We start from the raw sequence: 18,960 nt of genomic DNA, 5'->3' as shown, positions 1-18,960 counted from the left end.
AAGTGCTTGGGTCATGTCCAGTTCTGCCTTTATCAGCTAGAAGATCTTGAGTAAGTTACCAAACCCCTCTGAACTGCAGTTTCCCCATCTTTAAAATAAAGATCATCTTACAAAACTCACAAGTTTGTTGTAAGAATTAAGTCAGACATTAGGGGTGTTAAGTCTGCCTATACAAGATACTCAATAAATGCCAACTATTTTTATCATTAGGAGCAGTCTGTATTGTTGACATTTATTTGACCAATTTTGGTCAAAGGATACTTTTCTTTGCTTTATAGCCTTGTTTTAGTGTTATGGTAAGAGTAATCATTAGACCTGCATAAAGATAATTGCAAACTATGGATGAGATCAGTCAGAAGTATCTCAATAATGAAGATTCATAGGGGATCTGTTTGATTGTACAGTAATCCCCTTTGTCCTTCATTTCACGTTCTTTGGTTTCAGTTACATGTGGTCAACCACAGTCTGAAAATATTACATACTACAGTAAGACATTTTGAGAGAGAGACCATAGTCACATATTGTAGTATATTATTATAATTGTTCTATTTTATTATTAGTTATTGTTGTTAGTCTCTTACTATGCCCATTATAAATTAAACATCATCATAGGTATATATGTATAGGAAAAAACATGGTATATATAGGGTTCTGCACTATCTACAGTTTCAGGCATTCAATGGAGATCTTGGAATGTATTCCCCATGGATAAGTGAATACTACTTTTACTCTTGGTAAAAATGGTACATTTTTCAAAGAGGTGCAATTACAGAAGATGGCAGTGCCCCAATGACCAGAAAAAAACAGCCCCTTCTGGAGAAACATTTAGCAGGAATCTGACAATACAGAAAAGAGGAATCAAAGTGGTTGGAGAAACACAAAGAAGAGTATGAGAGTACAGTGATATATTCTGTCTTTGGTAGAAAACTTTTCCTCCAATACCTTTTTTTTTGTTGTTGTTAACTGTAGCTTCAACTCATGTATTTCTTTGTTTCCTGAAATTTCCTGGTACCAATTCTGTTCTATTAATCAATCCTCATTATAAATTCAAAACTGTGTCATTGCCTGGAATTTCTTTGTTGAAATGGAGGTCGCATTTTTAATAATCCAGCTTGCTTGGGGGCCTCTGATATTTTTTTCCATATGTTAATTAATGGTCATAACTTTTTTTTTTTTTTCTTTCTCGTTTTCTATCACCTTTCTCATGTCTGGCAGGTTATAACTTGCTTCAAGATTTGCTTCTTGATCTTTTTTTTCTTGCTAGCTCTCTTGTTTATGAGCTTACAGTGCTTGCCTGGGACTTTTTAATTGCATTCTATTTCAACACAAATGGCTTCTGAACTTTTTATTCTTCACATTTCTGGAATGATAATAAGTAATAGAGTCAAATTTAACTAAAGAAAAAGAATATCAAAAGTTCCCTAGAGCAGAACACAGAATAATACAGCATTTCATTAGTTTTCAACACCCACACTAGAAAGCTCACTAGTGATCATTCTTTTCCATTCTGTTGCCATCACTCTTGCATTCATAATGTCTGCTGTCATTTCAAAAGTGCCAAAATGCAGTGATGATTTCTTCCACAAGGCAATGTAGGATGGAAAATGACCTGACCATTATTAAAGGGAAAGTATCAGTTATACTGAATATGAAATTCCACAACAACCAATAACCAAGTGTCTATTGAGTGCCTACTGTATATACCTAGCAATGAATGAAAATGACATATGTCAAAAGCTCCTTCTTTCTCTATTCCACCTCCTTTGATGCTCCCTGGTGGTCTTTAGTGCTCTTCCTCTATACTGTCCTGCTCTCCTCATTCTAATCAGCAATTTTTATCCCGAATATTCTTTCTTGAAAAACATAAACCTTAAAGGTTTCAAAGATTTGACTTGCCAGCCCCTCAGATCATGTGGGTACAAAAAATATTGACAGTCTCCTATAGACTGAATGTCTGTGTGCCCTTAAAATTCATAGGTTTGGTGGACAGAGCAAGATGGTTGAATTGGAGCAGCTCCAGTCTCCAGCTCCCAGCGCAAGCAACACACAAGATGGGTGATTTCTGCATTTCCAACTGAAGTACCGGGTTCATTTCACCAGAGAGTGCCTGACAATTGGTGCTGGTCAGCTGCTGCAGCCCGACCAGGGAGAGCTGAAGGAGGGCGAAGCATTGCCTCACCTGGGAAATGCAAGGGGGAAGGGAATCCCTTTTCCTAGCCAAGGGAACTGAGACACACAACACCTGGAAAATCGGGTAACTCCCACCCCAATACTAGGCTTTACCAAGGGTCTTAGCAAACAGCACACCAGATTATATCCCACACCTGAGCAGTAGGGTTCCACGCCCGCTGAGCCTCCCTCATTGCTAGCACAACACAACAGTCTGCCATCTAACTGGCAAGGCAACAGCAAGTCTAAGGGAGGGGTGCCTGCCATTGTTGAGGCTTAAGTAGGTAAAAAAAAGCCACTAGGAAGCTCGAACTGGGTGGAGCCCACAGCAGCTCAAGGAGGCCTGCCTGTCTCTGAAGGCTCCACCTCTGGGGACAGGGCACAGCTAAACAAACAAACAAAAAAAGCAGCAGAAACCTCTGCAGATGCAAATGACCCTGTCTGACAGCTTTGAAGAAAGCAGTGGGTCTCCCAACACGGAGGTTGAGATCTGAGAATGGATAGACTGCCTGCTCAAGTGGGTCCCTGACCCCTGAGTAGCCTAACTAGGAGACATCCCCCACTAAGGGCAGACCAACACCCTACACCTCACACGGTGGGGTACACCCCAGAGATGAAGCTTCCAAAGCAAGAATCAGACAGGTACACTTGCTGTTCAGCAATATTCTATCTTCTGCAGCCTCTGCTGCTGATACACAGGCAAACAGGGTCTGGAATGGACCTCAAGCAATCTCCAACAGACCTACAGCTGAGGGTCCTGACTGTTAGAAGGAAAACTAACAGACAGGAAGGACACCCACAACAAAACCCCATCAGTACGTCACCATTATCAAAGACCAAAGGCAGATAAAACCACAAAGATGGGGAAAAAGCAGGACAGAAAAGCTGGAAATTCAAAAAATAAGAGTGCATCTCCATCTCCAAAGGAATGCAGCTCATCGCCAGTAACGGATCAAAGCTGGACGGAGAATGACTTTGACAAGTTGAGAGAAGAAGGCTTCAGTCCATCAAGCTTCTCAGAGCTAAAGGAGGAATTATATACCCAGTGCAAAGAAACTAAAAATCTTGAAAAAAGAATGGAAGAATGGATAACTAGAATAATCAATGCAGAGAAGGCCAGAAATGAACTGACAGAGATAAAAACCATGACATGGGAAATATGTGACAAATGCACAAGCTTCAGTAACCGACTCGATCAACTGGAAGAAAAAGTATCAGTGATTAAGGATCAAATGAATGAAATGAAGTGAGAACAGAAGTCTACAGAAAAAAGAGGAAAAAGAAATGAACAAAGCCTTCAAGAAGTATGGGATTATGTGAAAAGACCAAATCTACGTCTGATTGGGGTGCCTGAAAGTGAGGGGGAAAATGGAACCAAGTTGGAAAACACTCTTCAGGATATCATCCAGTAGAACTTCCCCAACCTAGTAAGGCAGGCCAACATTCAAATTCAGGAAATACAGAGAAGGCCACAAAGATAGTCCTCGAGAAGAGCAACTCCAAGACACATAATTGTCAGATTCACCAAAGTTGAAATGAAGGAAAAAATGTTAAGGGCAGCCAGAGAGAAAGGTAGGGTTACCCACAAAGGGAAGCCCATCAGACTAACAGCAGATCTCTCAGCAGAAACTCTCCAACCAGAAGAGAGTGGGGGCCAATATTCAACATTCTTAAAGAAAAGAATTTTCAACCCAGAATTAAATATCCAGTCAAACTAAGTTTCATAAGTGAAGGAGAAATAAAATCCTTTACAAATAAGCAAATGCTTAGAGATTTTGTCAACACCAGGCCTGCCTTACAAGAGACTCTGAAGGAAACACTAAAAATGGAAAGGATCAACTGGTACCAGCCTTTGCACAAACATGCCAAAATGTAAAGACCATCAATGCTAGGAAGAAACTGCATCAACTAATGAGCAAAATAACCAGTTAATATCATAATGACAGGATCAAGTTCACACATAACAATATTAACCTTAACTGTAAATTGACTAAATGGTCCAATTAAAAGACACAGACAGGCAAACTGGCTAAAGAGTCAAGACCCATCAGTTTGCTGTATTCAGGAGACCCATCTCACGTGCAGAGACACACATAGGCTCAAAATAAAGGGATGGAGGAAGATCTACCAAGCAAATGGAGAACAAAAAAAAGCAGGGGTTGCAATCCTAGTCTCTGATAAAACAGACTTTAAACCAGCAAAGATCAAAAGAGACAAAGAAGGCCATTACATAATGGTAAAGGGATCAATACAACAGGAAGAGCTAACTATCCTGAATATATATGCACCCTATACAAGAGCACCCAGATTCATAAAGCAAGTCCTTAGAGATTTACAAAGAGACTTAGATTCCCATACAATAATAACAGGAGACTCCAACACCCCACTGTCAACACTAGACAGATCAACAGGACAGAAAGTTAACAAGGATATCCAGGAATTGAACTCAACTCTGCAACAAGCGGACCTAACAGATATCTACAGAACTCTCCACCCCAAATCAACAGAATATACATTCTTCTCAGCACCACATCACACTTATTCCAAAATTGACCACATGATTGGAAGTAAAGCACTCCTCAGCAAATGTACAAGAACAGAAATTATACCAAACTGTCTCTCAGACCACAGTGCAATCAAACTAGAACTCAGGACTAAGAAACTCAATCAAAACCACTCAACTACATGGAAACTGAACAACCTGCTCCTGAATGACTACTGGGTACATAAAGAAATGAAGGCAGAAATAAAGATGTTCTTTGAAACCAATGAGAACAAAGATACAACATACCAGAATCTCTGGGACACATTTAAAGCAGTATGTAGATGGAAATTTATAGCACTAAATGACCACAAGAGAGAGCTGGAAAGATCTAAAATTGACACCCTAACATTACAATTAAAAGAACTAGAGAAGCAAGAGCAAACACATTCAAAAGCTAGCAGAAGGCAAGAAATAACTAAGATCAGAGCAGAACTGAAGGAGATAGAGACACAAAAATCCCTCCAAAAAATCAATGAATCCAGGAGGTCGTTTTTTGAAAACATCAACAAAATTGATAGACTGCTAGCAAGACTAATAAAGAAGAAAAGAGAGAAGAATCAAATAGACGCAATAAAAATGATAAAGGGGATATCACCACTGACCCCACAGAAATACAAACTACCATCAGAGAATACTATAAACACCTCTACACAAATAAACTAGAAAACCTAGAAGAAATGGATAATTTCCTGGATACTTAACACTCTCCCAAGACTAAATCAGGAAGAAGTTGAATCCCTGAATAGACCAATAGTAGGCTCTGAAATGGAGGCAATAATTAATAGCCTACCAACCAAAAAGACTCCAGGACCAGACAGATTCACAGTTGAATTCTACCAGAGGTACAAGGAGGAGCTGATACCATTCCTTCTGAAACTATTCCAATCAATAGAAAAAGAGGAAATCCTCCCTAACTGATTTTATGAGGCCAACATCATCCTGATACCTAAGCCTGGCGGAGACACAACAAAATAAGAGAATTTTAGACCACTATCCCTGATGAACATTGATGCAAAAATCCTCAATAAAATACTGGCAAACCGGATCCAGCAGCACATCAAAAAGCTTATCCACCATGATCAAGTGGGCTTCATCCCTTGGATGCAAGGCTGGTTCAACATATGCTAATCAATAAATGTAATCCAGCATATAAACAGAACCAAAGACAAACCACATGATTATCTCAATAGATGCAGAAAAGGCCTTTGACAAAATTCAACAGCGCTTTATGCTAAAAACTCTCAATAAATTCGGTATTGATGGAACATATCTCAAAATAATAGGAGCTATTTATGACAAACCCACAGCCAATATCATACTGAATGGGCAAAAATGGGAAGCATCGCCTTTGAAAACTGGCAGAAGACAGGGATGCCCTCTCTCACCACTCCTATTCAACATAGTGTTGAAAGTTCTGGCTAGGGCAATCAGGCAAGAGAAAGAAATCAAGGTATTCGGTTAGGAAAAGAAGAAGTCAAATTGTCCCTGTTTGCAGATGACATGATTGTATATTTAGAAAACCCCATTGTCTCAGCCCAAAATCTCCTTAAGCTGATAAGCAACTTCAGCAAAGTCTCAGGATACAAAATTAATGTGCAAAAATCACAAGCATTCTTATACACCAGTAACAGACACACAGAGAGTCAAATCATGAATGAACTTCCATTCACAATTGCTTCAAAGAGAATAAAATACCTAGGAATCCAACTTACAAGGGATGTAAAGGACCTCTTCAAGGAGAACTACAAACCACTGCTCAGTGAAATAAAAGAGGACACAAACAAATGGAAGAACATACCATGCTCATGGATAGGAAGAATCAATATTGTGAAAATGGCCATACTGCCCAAGGTAATTTATAGATTCAATGCCATCGCCATCAAGCTACCAATGACTTTCTTCACAGAATTGGAAAAAACTGCTTTAAAGTTCATATGGAACCAAAAAAGAGCCCGAATTGGCAAGACAATCCTAAGTCAAAAGAACAAAGCCGGAGGCATCATGCTACCTGACTTCAAACTATACTACAAGGCTACAGTAACCAAAACAGCATGGTACTGGTACCAAAACAGAGATATAGACCAATGGAACAGAACAGAGCCCTCAGAAATAATACCACACATCTACAGCCATCTGATCTTTGACAAACCTAAGAAAAACAAGAAATTGGGAAAGGATTCCCTATTTAATAAATGGTGCTGGGAAAATTAGCTAGCCATAAGTAGAAAGCTGAAACTGGATCCTTTCCTTACTCCTTATACAAAAATTAATTCAAGATGGATTAGAGACTTAAATGTGAGACCTAATAACATTAAAACCCTAGAAAAAACCTAGGCAATACCATTCAGAACATAGGCATGGGCAAGGACTTCATGTCTAAAACACCAAAAGCAACAGCAACAAAAGCCAAAATTGACAAATGGCATCTAATTAAACTAAAGAGCTTCTGCACAGCAAAAGAAACTACCACCAGAGGGAACAGGCAACCTATACAGAACAGGAGAAAATTGTTGCAATCTACTTCTCTGACAAAGGGCTAATATCCATAACCTACAAAGAACTCGAACAAATTTACAAGAATAAAACAAACAACCCCATCAAAAAGTGGACAAGGGATATGAACAGACATTTCTCAAAAAGAAGACATTCATACATCCAACAGATGCATGAAAAAATGCTCATCATCACTGGCCATCAGAGAAATGCAAATCAAAACCACAATGAGATACCATCTCATGCCAGTTAGAATGCAGTCATTCAAAAGTCAGGAAACAACAGGTGCTGGAGAGGATGTGGAGAAATAGGAACACTTTTACACTGTTGGTGGGATTGTAAACTAGTTCAGCCAGTATGGAAAACAGTATGGCGATTCCTCAAGGATCTAGAACTAGAAGTACCATATGACCCAGCCTTCCCATTACTGGGTATATATCCAAAGGATTATAAATCATGCTGCTATAAAGACACATGCACATGTATGTTCATTGCGACACTATTCACAATAGCAAAGACTTGGAATCAACCCATATGTCCATCAGTGACAGACTGGATTAAGAAAATGTGGCACATATACACCATGGAATACTATGCAGCCATCAAAAAGGATGAGTTTGTGTCCTTTGTAGGGACATGGATGCAGCTGGAAACCATCATTCTCAGCAAACTATCACAAGAACAGAAAAGGAAACACTGCATGTTCTCACTCATAGGTGGGAATTGAACAATGAGATCACTTGGATTCAGGAATGGGAACATCACACACTGCGGCCTATTATGGGGAGGTGGGAGGGGGGAGGGATTGCACTGGGACTTATACCTGATGTAAAGGACAAGTTGATGGGTGCTGATGAGTTGATGGGTGCAGCACACCAACATGGCACAAGTATACATATGTACCAAACCTGCATGTTATGCACATGTATCCTAGAACTTAAAGTACAATAATAAAAAGAAATTTAAAAAAAAAATTCATAGGTTCAAATGTTGAATCCTAACCCCCAAGATGACGGTAGGAAGTAGGAAGCCTTTGAGAGGTAATTAAGTCATAAAGGTGGAGACTTCATGAGTGGAATTAGTGCCCTTACAAAGAAGTGCTAGAGAGATCCCTTGGCCCTTCTCCTATGTGATGACACAACAAGAAGACAACCATCTTTGAACTAGGAAGTGCCTCCTTACCATATACTGAATCTGCAGGCACCTTAATCTAGACCTTGCAGCCTCCAGAACTTTAGAAATATATGTTTGTAATTTAAACCACCCAGTCTATGCTATTTTTGTTGTAGCAGCCCAAACGGACTGAGACACAGTCCAAAGGAGTGGGTAACAGGAGCACCCACTATTATAAATGTGGTAATGCCACTTGGGTTTCAGAGGGTTTCTGCTGAAATGGCCCAGGAGTAGAGATGAATTGTGAAGGGAGGGATAGTGGGGCTCTTCTGTTCTGGCTGAGGACTCTGGAAATCTGCCATTAAGAACTGCTTGTGTGATTAATTTTGTTTTTTAAAAAGGAATCTGGTTATGGTGACAGAAGGGGAGAATGGGCATCTAAGAAGGGGTCTACATTAGCAAATTAATCCAAGCTGTGGTCTGAGTTTGTGGCTTCCTTTTGTACTTCTAAGATTTTAAAACTCTTCTAGTCAGCTAAGGAAAAATCTGTCTTAAAATTATAATGCTGTGTCAAAAATGAATTCCTAATAAAGTTAATAAAAATAGATGTCTACATAATGGGCTGACAAAAGCTGAACTAAGATCTTTTCTTCCCATCATGATGGAGTAATTAGTCCCAGACCAGCCCTTTTATTGAAAACGACTATAAAACAAAATGATATATGAAACGACTATTTTCTTGAGTATAGAAAGCACAGAACTATGATCCATGAGTGAAGTGAAGCAAAGATGAGACCCATAGCTGATGCAGATCTTTCTGGACTGTGGCACGGAGAAGGAGACCCTTCATGGTTATTGGTCATCTTGGTGAGCTGAGAGACAGAGATTAAAACTCAGAAACTAAATTCACTAGGATTGGTGGGGCCACCTCCACTACAGAGTGCTGTCTCCCCCATTGTCACAGGCTTTCTGGAGTGGCTCCCATGTAAGGACTGAGCAGGGCAAGGTGTGAAGGCTGTACCTGACTCTACTGGGCAATACTTACTCCAGAGTACCCTGCTGGGTTGGCCCCCATTCATTGGGCCTTCACTGAAGTTTATTTTCTGCATTTGCCCATTCTTCTTTCCTCTCCCTTCATAGCTGTTGATCTCTAATAAACATCTTTCACCCCTAAACTCTACCTCAGCCTTTGCTTATAAGGAATCCAACTTGCTGTACTGGTTCTACTATACTGAATTTTTTCAAACGTTGAAGGAGAAAATAATAACCATTTTATACGCACTCAGAAAACAGAGGAGGAAAGAATACTCCTAACTCATATTATACAGACAGAATAGCCTAATACCAACATCTGACAAGGACATTACAAGAAAACTGAAGATCAATATCCTTTATTAACATAGCTATAAAAAAGGCTTAACAAAATAACTAGTAAAACAAATTCAACAATTTATAAAAAGGAAAATATTGTATGTTATGACAAACGTGGTTTATACTAGGAATGCAAAAGATAGAATTATCTGAAAATCAATCAGTGTAATTTACTACATTAACAAAATAAAATAGGAAAGTAATATGGTTATCTCGATTGATGCAGAAAAGGCATTTAACAAATTTCAACATTCCTTTATGATTAGAAACTCTCAACAAAACAGAAATAGAAAGAAATATTCTCAGTTAAATAAAGGGTATCTATGAAAACTCCACAGATAATGTGATATTTAATGGTGAAAGAATGAATACTTTCTTCCTAAAGTCAGGAATGAGGCAAGGATACCAATATCACTACGTCTATTCAACATCATACTGGATGTTCTAGCCAGCGGTATAGGCAACAAAAATAAATAAAAGGCAAAATTTCCAGAAAGACAAAGTATAATTGTCTTTATTCACATAACAACATGTTTGAATGTGTAGAAAATCCTATAAATGTATAAAAATGCTAAAATAACTAATGAATTTAGCAAGTTTGTAGGATATAAGTTCAATAACTTTAAATCAAATTTATCTATTTATACTAGCAACAAAAAAGTGGAAGATAAATATTAAAACAATACCATTTATAATAACATATAAGAAAACAAAAATACATGAGGATAGATGTAATAAAAAACACATTATCTCTATATTGAAAACTGAGAGAAATTAGAAAAGACTGAAATAACTGGTAAGTTATCCCATGTTCATGGATTGGAAGATTTGACACTCTTAAGATCTTATTTCTCTCCAAGTTGATCTATAGATTGAAAGCAATCTCAATCAGAATCCCAGAAGGTTTTTTGTGGTAATTGATGACATGATTCTAAAATTTATATAGGAATACTGAAAAACATAGAATAGCCAGAGCACTGTTGAAAAAGTAGATCAAAGTTTGAGGGCTTACTCTACTTGATTTTATGGCTTACTATAAAGCTACAGAAACCAAGACAATAAGGCATTGGTGAAAGGCTAAACACATAGATCAATAGAGATTAATGGAAAAGTATAGAGAGTCCAGAAATAGACATATATGGCCAATGGATTTTCATTAAGTTGTCAAGGAAATTCAGTAAGGAAATGATAGTAGGTGGTTTTGGAACAATTGGATATCATGTGTGGAAAAAGAATCTCAACTTTTAACTCATACCATGCAGAAAAATTAACTCAAAATGCATCCTGGACTTACACATGAAAGCTAAAACTCTTAAACCTTTAAAAAAAAAAAAAAAAGTAACGATGTTTTCATAACCTTGGAATGAAAAAAAATAGCATAGACGAAACACCAAAACTACAAACCATTAAAAAAATTGATAAATTAGACTTGCATCAAAATTTAAATTTCCTTCTCTTTGAAAGACATCGTTAAGAAAATTTAAAAAGCAAGCTACACACTGAGAGAAAATTGCAATAAATGTGTAACATCAGACAAAGAAATTATTTAAAGAACCCCAAGAATTCAGTATTTTAAAAGGCAGACAATGCAGTTTTTAAAAAGGACAAAATACTTAAACAAACACTTCACAAGGGAATGGGAAAATGGTCAGGAAACAAGTTAAAAGGTACTTGGCATTACGAATGATAAGGGAAATGCAAATTAAAACCACAAGATACCACTTCATGTAAACTAGGATGGCTATAATCAAACAATAACAAGTATTGGTGAGAATGTGGAGAAATTGGAGCCTTCACACAATGATGATGGGAATGTAAAATGATGTAGCCACTATGAAAAATAGTTTAACAGTCCCTCAAATGTTAAACATACCATTATTATATGACCCAGAAATTCTACTACTGGACATATACCTAAGAGAATTGAAAATATATGCCCACACAGAAACTTGTACACTAATGTTATTTTAAATAGCCAAAAAGTGGAAACAATTCAAATCATCAATTCATCAACTGGTGAATTGACAAATAAAATGTGGTATAGCCATGCAATGGAAAGTAATGTAGTCATAAAAAAATTATCCTTTGATACATGCTGCAACATGGATGAACCTTGAAGATATTATAATTTGCATGATTTTGTTATTCTAGCAATTGATACACTAAAAGCCCTGACTTCATCACCATGCAATATATCCATGTAACAAAATTACACTTACACCCCACAAATCTATACAAATAAAAAATTCTTAGAGGAAATATTGTGTTAAGTGAAAGAAGCTAGTCACAAAAGGTCAAATATTATAACCATTTCTGTGAAAAGTCCAGAATAGACAAATCCATATAGACAGAAAGTTGGTTATTGGTTTCCAGGGACTAGGGAGAGAGAGAAATGGAAATCCGTGCTCATAAGTAAGGGGCTTATTTTGGGGGTGATTAAGATTTTTTGGAATTAGAGAGTAGTGATTGTTTCACAACATTGTGAATATACTAAAAACCATTAAATTGTACATTTTAAATGAACTATTTGGTATTTTAATTATATTTCAAAAAAGCTGGGTTTTTGATACTACAAAAATAAAATAATTGGTACAAATTCCTCAGTCATTATCAGATTTTACATTATCTCCTTCCTAAAAGCCATTGCTGACTTGACCTAATTTTTGGCACAGAAAAATATTGTCATTGTATGCATAGAAGTTATGATTCATCTCAATTCTGTTTCAGAGATACTAACAGCTCTCTCCTTCCACCCCCACACAAGGGAGAACAGGGCACAGTATTACTTATATAAACTCTGCCACAGCAAGAGACTAATTTATTTCTGAGCTTTGACAAATCAAATCTGGAGTCTGGTCTGCTTAATGCAGAGGGCTTGTGTTCCTCTGTTCTAACACTGTGTTTTCACTTTGGTAATGTTGGCATTTGCTCATGGAATTCAATCACCAATTCAGCTACCAGACAGATTTTAAAGGATGTTTTGTTCCAGTACTGACCATTAAAATAGCAAGATGGGTTTGTTTTTCACATCTTTCCATCACTTTAGCCTAGAAAAAAAAAAAAAAAAAAAACTTCCTGTGAAAAGTGAATTTGTATTTTACAGTTTCTATGGAGATTATACAAATAATAGGAAGCTTAAGATCAACTATGCTTGAGAAGCAGTATGTGAATGTGTAGAACATGGTGCATTTCCATCTGTAATGTGACGTGCAAGACAAGGAAACATTCTATGGAGCAAAAATTAGACTGATTATTAGAAGATCTAGATCTAGTCCTGAATTTGTGGCCATCTAACTTGTAGGAGCTACTTAATGGCTCTGGGCCCCAATTCCACCATCTGTTACTTATAGGGACTAAATCAGTGGCTTCCAGTTTGTTTTTTAACCGGCATATTGCAGGGGCCTTTGAAAACAGTATGCTGAGAATAGATAGGGCTCAAGGACAGTATCTCCAATTGAACTTTTAGTGAACTCCCGTAGGCACCAAGAAGGCGGGCAGATAAGGAAGAGCATAGAAACAAGGAACTGAGTAGAAGGTTACATGTGGGAAAAGAAAGTTTGTTTTGCATTGCATTCTTTCTGCTGACGTGGGGTTTATGGAGTATAAATAAAGTGAGGCAGAGGCTCTGAGCGCGGCCGCCATGTTCTCTGTGTGTCTTTGTCTTTTGTGTGTTCTTTCATTCTCCACCACCCCCGGCACGGACCCCAACAAGTGGCGCAGCAAGCAGGGTCAGCATGAGTGAGTAAGGGAGAACAAGAAAGGGAACCCCCTAGGGGCGGGTAAGGCCTGGATATTGTTAAGGGGAACCTTCTTAAGCTTTCATTATGGGGAATTCCATCTCTCTGGCCTCAGAATATTTACGGCTGTTTCAAGGACTGTTGCTCTCTATAGGAGTGGAAGTAAAAGAAAAAGACTTTGAAGCGATTGTTTGCCCATGTTGAACAACATTGTTACTGGTTTCAGTATCAGACCAAAGTGCAGCTGAATCAGAGAGAATGGTTACAGGTAGTAAAAGCTCTGCTTAGAGCTCTCCAGTTAGGGGATATTATGCCTCTAAGATTGTGGACCTTGTGTAACTCTATTACTCAGACATTAGAGTTACTTGAGACTGATTCAGAGTGTGGTAATGTAGCCATAGGAGGAAAGGTATCTGAGGATTTGGAAAAAAAATAAATCTGAAATGGAGCCCATTTGTGCCAGGATAACAGAGGATGGGGGGGTAGCAAAAGGGGGAAAAGAGAAAAAGCCAGCTCTTCCTTCTTCTAAGGGAAATTCTGACGTGCAGAGTATTATGGAAATGCTTCAACAAATATTACAGATACATTCTTCTAATTCACCTTTGTGAGCTTTCCCTGTTTCTTTTCCTTCTGCCCTGTTAAAAGAGGATTTTCCAGTGCCTCCAACCCCCCAGCTTCCTTATCTTTACCTTTGTTTGGCAAAGTTGAAGCCCTGTTCACATCAGACATACTTTAAATTTATACTAAAACACCTGTTTAATATGTCAAAACCAGTGTATATGTATATCTTATTGTTTGTTAAAATATTATGAGTATTTCAATAGTCCATAAATAAGCACATTAATATTAACTATTAATATTAATATAGTATTAATAACCCCAGCTAGGAAATTGTTATGTTATAGGGGTGCATAGGTTCCACCAATTTACACTCCAAACAGAAGTTGAGTATTCGAGTTGCTTAACACATTAACTACCTCTTGATATTTTCTGTGTTTTTAAATTTTAACCATTGTATTGTGTATGTAATGATTCTCAATTTGGTATTAATATACATATTTCCTAGTGAGTAATAATGTTAGACATATAGGTTTATTGTCATTTCTTTGTTCTGCTACTTTTGGTTGGGTTATTTACCTTTTCCTATTAATATGTTGGGATTCTTTATATTTGGGGATATGAGTATTATTATATATTATATATACTTTTAATTAAAAAAAAGTTTTTAAGGAGCTGGATCTGTTTCCAATTATTTGTGCTTCTTTTGCTCCTAATGCTCAGTTTTCAAATGGTGGCAATAATGTCCAATTTAATGCCTTACAAATTAAATTTTTAAAAGAAATGAAAGCTGCCATTTCTAACTATGGATCTCAATCTCCTTTTATCCTTGGTCTTCTTGATGTTTTTTCATCAGAAAATTTGATAATTCCTATAGACTGGAAGACTTTGAGGGAAGGCTTTTCTTGATCGTTCTCAGTGGTTACAATTGCACAACTGGTAAATGAACAAGGCACATGTACAGGCTAGGAAAAATGTTATGTGTGATCCCCCTGGACCCACTGAGGAATAACTCACAGGCACGGGCCAGTATGCTACTCTTAATGCTCAGGCTGGTCTAGATGATGTTGCCTTTACTCAAATCAAGACTTAGTTTTTAAGGGCTTGAAATAAGGTAGAGATAACAGGAAAATCTTCCCTTTCCTCTGTGAAGATTTTACAGGGCACAAATGAACCATATCCAGATTTCATAGCCCATCTTCAGGATGCTGTCTTCAAAATTGTGGGTGCAGGCCTTCTTCAAAAATTTTGTTACAAACATTGTCTTTTAAAAATGCTTATGCTGACTGTTAAAAATTGTTAAAATCGTTAAAGGCCAATGGGGCCAATTTAGATAAATATATTAAAACTTGTGTTAGTGTTGGAAGGGCTATTTATAATGCTCAATTATTTGCTGGAGCTTTGTCTAAAGCCTTAAAAGGAAATAACAAACAAGGTGTTTGTTTGCAGTGTGGTAAACCTAGACATTTCAAAAAAAAAAAGAATGTCATAAAAATTGAACACTTTTATCCCTCAAGGCAGAAAGCTGCCTTCAGAGGTGTACAAATGTTGTGGTAAAGGTCGACATTGGACAAATAAATGTCATTCCAAAACTGATAAAAGTGGAAATTTACTGTCTCCTCTCCTGGGAAACGGGAGCCGGGGCCCACAGGCTTGGGGCCCCAACAATTACAATACAAGTCTACTACAATACCCAGTGAGCAATGACCTACAACATCAACGAATAAATTCAAGTCCTCCTTAAGGATCCCACACCTTACCCCAGTTTCTCAGCTTTATGCGGCAACTAAGTAGAGCGCCGCTGCTGACTTAGTTATTACTCAACCTTATACCTTGTCTCCTAATAGAGGAGTATATAAATTAGCTATTAGAGTGTGTGACCCTTTGCCAAAAGGACATGTAGGACTTTTGTTAGGTCAAAACAACAGTGCTATACGGAAGTTAATGATGATTCCAGAAATCATTGATCTTGATGTTACTAATAAAATTCTTATGATGGTACAAGTTTCACAATTTATACGCCTAGAGGCAGGGGAATGTATTCTCAATAGGGAGGGTTTGGTAGCACAGAAAAAACTGTTTTTTGGGAAACTTTAGTTTCTAATCAAAAACCCTTATGTTCATTGCATATTAATGGAATAGTTTTTAAAGGGTTAATTGATATGGGGGTGAATATGTCTATCATTTGTTTAAATTAGTGGCCTATACAATGGGAAAAAAGACAACTTTCAGTCATACTCACTGGCTTGGGTGCTGCTTCTGTGGTTTATCAAGACGTAGAACCTTTAACCTGTGTCGGTCCTAAAGGTCAACAAGGTCAAGTTTTTTTTTTATATAGTATTCCTATCAATATTAATCTTTGGGGACAAAATCTTTCATAACAATTTGGTGCTTTTTTAAACATTCTTCATATTTCCTCAGCTGCCAAAAATATGATGTTCAAAATGGGCTACAATCCTTTAAACTCATAGCCACTGTTCACCATCCTCAAGTTTTATAATTAAAGTGTAAAACGACCACTCCTTTTTAGGTGAAACAGTGGCCATTATCTAAAGAAATACTTAGGACTTTAAAAGAGTAAGTCAAAAAACAAATGGCTGAGAGGAATCTAAAGCCACGTACTTCTGCATGGAATTCCTGTCTTTGTCTTGTCTTAAAACTATAAATGTTTACATTCAACCTAGGGAAAGTTTACAGTCTGGTCTTCCTAATCCTGCCCTTATCCCACAAAGTTAAAAATTAATGGTCATAGATCTCAAAAATTGTTTTTTCTCTATTCCATTACAACCTCAAGGTTGTAAAAAGTTTGCCTTTATTATTCCTAAATATAATAATGGACAACCTATTCAAAAATATCGGCAGAAGCTTCTTCCCCAGGGTACACTTAATAGCCCTACTATATGTCAAAAATTTGTACATAGGACTTTAAATCCTGTAAACAATCAGTTTCCAACTGTGTTAATTTATTATTGTATGGATCTTCTCTGTCCCTGTTTTAAATAATTTTCAGCCACTTTCTCGATATCAATGGAAAGTTTTACCTCAAGGTATGTTAAATAGCCCTACCTTGTGTCAAGAATTTGTCCATAGGGCCTTGGATCCTGTTTGAAAGCGTCATCCTTCTGTTCTTTTATATAATTATATGGATGACATTCTTCTTGCTGCACCCACCAGAGAAAAGCAGCAAGATGCTTTTGTATCATTACAAACTCAGCTTTCTTTCTACTCACTTAATAATGCCACAGAAAAAATTTAACTGGATTTTCCTATTCAATATTTAGGTTATACCTTGGGGGCACAAAATATTCGACCCCAAAAAATTCAAATTTGACGTGATCATTTAAAAACATTAAATGATTTTCAAAAGCTTCTAGGAGACATTAATTGGATGTGTCCTGTTTTAAGAATACCAACATATCAGTTATAACATCTTTTTTCTATTCTAGAAGGAGACAGTCACTTGGACAACTCACGCCATTTAACTCCTTTGGCTTTACAGGAACTCCAGCATGTTGAAGAGCAACTTCAAAAGGCCCTTCCTTTTGTTAATTTCATACTTTACCTTCTCCCACAGGAATGATTCATCAAACTAATCGACCACTAAAATGGATCTTTTTGTCCAATAAAATATCTAAACGCTTGTCTACTTATATCGATCGTTTAGCTGAACTGATCATCAAAGGACGGCATCACTGTCGACAACTTTGGGGAGGAGATCCTTCCTTAATTATCTCTCAATTCACTCATAGATCACTTATCTTCTTGCAACTTCTGATTCTTGGCAAGTTGCTTGCGCTTCTTTTGTTGGACAATTTTCTACCCAATATCCTAAGTCTCTGATCTTTTCATTTTTTAGGCAACATTCTGTGTTGCCTTTCTCACCAACTTCTGTATTTCCTGTTCAAGGTCCTACCTTTTTTACTGATGCTAGTAGTAATGATAAGGCTGGATATTGGTGTGTTCATCAATCTCGAGTTACAGTTTATCCTTATCCCTTGGTGCAACAGGGAGAATTGTTTGCTGTTCTGATGATCTTACTTGATTTCCCTACTACTGGTTGTAACATTGTTAGTGATTCTCAATACGCTGTTTATGTTACTTCTTATATTTCCCAGGCCACCTACATGCTGCAGAACAAAAATATACTCTACATCACACTAATAGTTCTGGCCTTCAATGACGGTTTCATTTAACTTATAAACAAGCTCGTTCTCTTATTCGAGCTTGTCCTTCCTGTGCTCCTTTGAGCATTCCATCCTGGGGTTAATCCATGAGATGTCCCTTCTTTTGGACAATTAGAGTATGTTCATCATACTATTGATACCTTTTCTCATTTTCAATGGGCCACTCTGTTGCCATCTGAGAAAGCTGATTCTGTTATTACACATCTCTTAGCTTGTTTTGCCATCATGGGCATTCCTCTTATACTTAAAACTAATAATGTCCCTGCCTATGTCTCTCGTAAATTACAAGTTTTCTTACAGCAATACAATATTCAACATATCACCGGTATCCCGGGCAACAGTCAAGGTCAAGCCATCATTAAGCGCGCAAATTTAACTTTAAAAACTCAACTATTAAAACAAAACAAAAAGGGGGAAATGAGCCCCCCAGAAACCAGATTTTGAAGGTTCTTTTTACCTTAATTTTTTTGAATCAATGGAGACAATTGCAAGACTCTGCTGTCGTAACCCATCTTTCCTCACCTCCCTCGGTGATAGTCCCCGCTGACAATTTAAAGGTTTGGTATCCTAATGAAGAAGGTAAGTATGTTCAAGGGCAAATTCTAAAACAGGGACGGGGCTATGCTCTTGTCCTTACAGGGAGCGGACCTGAGTGGTTTCCTACAAGATGATTGAAACCCTGTTGAAAAGAAAACTGGATTCAGCATGCATTTCTTCCTTTGTTAGATGTGCCTCGGCAGGGGACTTATTTCTCTTAGTGAGGCTTTGTATGAATATTGGACTTATATTC

General features: G+C 37.4%; 1 protein-coding gene and 1 long non-coding RNA gene across 2 annotated transcripts in view; one reads left to right on the top strand and one right to left on the bottom strand.

The window, feature by feature from the left end:
• Positions 1-1,132: 1,132 nt before the first annotated feature.
• Positions 1,133-18,960, bottom strand: part of USP46 (ubiquitin specific peptidase 46) — a 214,266-nt gene continuing 196,438 nt past the window's right edge. Inside the window, exon 9 of the mRNA XM_065545213.2 lies at positions 1,133-1,360. The gene's annotated coding sequence lies outside the window, so the exon portion shown is untranslated. The remainder of the gene's footprint in view (positions 1,361-18,960) is intronic.
• The window catches only part of LOC141410315 (uncharacterized), a 34,549-nt gene continuing 28,950 nt past the window's right edge, over positions 13,362-18,960 (top strand). The window contains exon 1 of the long non-coding RNA XR_012434925.1: positions 13,362-13,429. This is a non-coding gene — a long non-coding RNA (uncharacterized lncRNA). The remainder of the gene's footprint in view (positions 13,430-18,960) is intronic.

The sequence above is a fragment of the Macaca fascicularis genome, chromosome 5 (genome assembly GCF_037993035.2).
Source record: "Macaca fascicularis isolate 582-1 chromosome 5, T2T-MFA8v1.1".
Taxonomy (NCBI): domain Eukaryota; kingdom Metazoa; phylum Chordata; class Mammalia; order Primates; family Cercopithecidae; genus Macaca; species Macaca fascicularis.
The sequence above is the reverse complement of the archived record's forward strand: the minus strand, read 5'-3'. Positions and strand labels throughout refer to the sequence as shown.